Source organism: Schistocerca nitens, chromosome 7, assembly GCF_023898315.1.
Source record: "Schistocerca nitens isolate TAMUIC-IGC-003100 chromosome 7, iqSchNite1.1, whole genome shotgun sequence".
In the NCBI taxonomy this organism is placed as follows: Eukaryota; Metazoa; Arthropoda; class Insecta; order Orthoptera; family Acrididae; genus Schistocerca; species Schistocerca nitens.
The window spans coordinates 306,139,046-306,141,545 of NC_064620.1; the positions used below are offsets into that span (position 1 = coordinate 306,139,046).

At 56.3% G+C, this 2,500-nt stretch overlaps 1 non-coding gene across 1 annotated transcript in view; it reads right to left on the reverse strand.

The window, feature by feature from the left end:
• LOC126196871 (small subunit ribosomal RNA) overlaps positions 1–591 on the reverse strand; it is a 1,909-nt gene extending 1,318 nt beyond the window's left edge. The window contains exon 1 of the ribosomal RNA XR_007539301.1: positions 1–591. This exon is cut by the window's left edge and continues 1,318 nt beyond it. This is a non-coding gene — a ribosomal RNA (small subunit ribosomal RNA).
• Positions 592–2,500: the final 1,909 nt, after the last annotated feature.

Consider the following 2,500-nt stretch of genomic DNA (forward strand, 5'->3'; position numbering starts at 1 on the left):
GGCTGCTGGCACCAGACTTGCCCTCCAATAGATACTCGTTAAAGGATTTAAAGTGTACTCATTCCGATTACGGGGCCTCGGATGAGTCCCGTATCGTTATTTTTCGTCACTACCTCCCCGTGCCGGGAGTGGGTAATTTGCGCGCCTGCTGCCTTCCTTGGATGTGGTAGCCGTTTCTCAGGCTCCCTCTCCGGAATCGAACCCTGATTCCCCGTTACCCGTTACAACCATGGTAGGCGCAGAACCTACCATCGACAGTTGATAAGGCAGACATTTGAAAGATGCGTCGCCGGTACGAAGACCGTGCGATCAGCCCAAAGTTATTCAGAGTCACCAAGGCAAACGGACCGGACGAGCCGACCGATTGGTTTTGATCTAATAAAAGCGTCCCTTCCATCTCTGGTCGGGACTCTGTTTGCATGTATTAGCTCTAGAATTACCACAGTTATCCAAGTAACGTGGGTACGATCTAAGGAACCATAACTGATTTAATGAGCCATTCGCGGTTTCACCTTAATGCGGCTTGTACTGAGACATGCATGGCTTAATCTTTGAGACAAGCATATGACTACTGGCAGGATCAACCAGGGAGCTGCGTCAACTAGAGCTGAGCAGCCGGCCGCCCGGGAGTGTGTCCCGGAGGCCCGCGCGAACACGCAAGCGTCCGCTCAATTATTCTGCAAACAGGAGGAGGCTGGGCTCCCCTGCACGATACACCTCGAAACCCTCTCAGGTCCCGGCGGCGCGCAGCGCCGTCCTAAGTACTTGGTCGGGTTCGAGGGAGGCGCAATCGCCCGGAGATAGGCGAGTAGACGCTTTCAGTGCGACCACCCGTGCTCCCAACTGAGCTTGCCGCTGCCGACAGAGGCCCGGGAGCGTGCTGTCGTGGTGTTGCCGGCGGGAGACAACACGCGGCCACAAACAGTGACCGGGCAGCTCCAACGCCAGCGCCACAGAGGGGCAGAGCCCCACTTGGGTGCCAAAGCGAACTCTCCCAGCACAGCGCACGCGCCAACACATCCGCACAGCTGCGATACAAACCACCTGCGAGAACCGCGGGGGCGACCGAGCAGCAGACGGCGTCGCGGCGCCGAGTGCCGGGCGGCGGCGCATCCTCAACGCACACAGTCCTCAATCGGACCAGCACACTGCAGATGTCCACCGCGCTTCGCACCGGGCCCGGGAGGACCCACTTTGGCCGCACGGCGCCGCGCGCTGGGTGCGCCGGCACGCAGATGCGCCGCCTGCCGGGTCCGTCAGCCGGCGCGCCTGCCACTGGGCGCCCCCACCAGCCGGCTGCCGCGCGTGCGCCCACGCAGCGCGCGGCCAGCACGCCGGGCGCCCCCCCCTCACCGGCCGGGGACGGTCCCACCCAGCCACCGCCGCGTATCGCTTCATACCCACATGCCCACTCACGTTCGTGGGTATGACGGGTGTCGCTGAAGCAACCGGTTAATACCTGTACCGATCGTCGATATCAACGATTCACCTCCAGCGCGAACAACCGCGCAACAACGGATTTCCAGTTCATTTGCGTAACTTGGGCAGCAAACGTAGACATCCATCTACATTTGCGACTTCTACGAGTCTTGCATGCCTGGATGTTGTGTGTCACGACGCACTACATCAGCATACATACACGCTGCGACGTGTGCACGAAAGAACACGTGGAAGGTGGCCAGCGTACGTATGCGAATGCCATTGCACAGCTGCGAAGCGCATTCAACACGCGAACTCCTGAGCGACGAGCTAGAGGTGACAGGAGGGGAGGGGGGGGCGGGGGCGATATACGTCCTATTGCAGTACACAATACAGTGGATAGCGGGACCATGTGGAAAGTAAGCAACACTCGCAAGATGTGAGGGTACGCACCGTAAAATGAATCAATACGCAGAACACCAGAGTGTGCGCGAAGTGAACTATGTTGACATGGTTGCAATTAGGCAACGCTACACGAATTCCTGGATTCATATAACTAACAATTACAGGGCAGGTTAAGGCGCAACGTAGGTTAGGTTAGGGCCCAACATAGGTTAGGTTAGGGCCCAACATAGGTTAGGTTAGGGCCCAACATAGGTTAGGTTAGGGCCCAACATAGGTTAGGTTAAGGCGCAACATAGGTTAGGTTAAGGCGCAACATAGGTTAGGTTAAGCCCCAACTTAGGTTAGGTTAAGCCCCAACTTAGGTTAGGTTAAGCCCCAACTTAGGTTAGGTTAAGCCCCAACTTAGGTTAGGTTAAGCCCCAACTTAGGTTAGGTTAAGGCGCAACATAGGTTAGGTTAAGGCGCAACATAGGTTAGGTTAAGGCGCAACATAGGTTAGGTTAAGCCCCAACTTAGGTTAGGTTAAGCCCCAACTTAGGTTAGGTTAAGCCCCAACTTAGGTTAGGTTAAGCCCCAACTTAGGTTAGGTTAAGCCCCAACTAAGGTTAGGTTAAGCCCCAACTTAGGTTAGGTTAAGCCCCAACTTAGGTTAGGTTAAGCCCCAACTTAGGTTAGG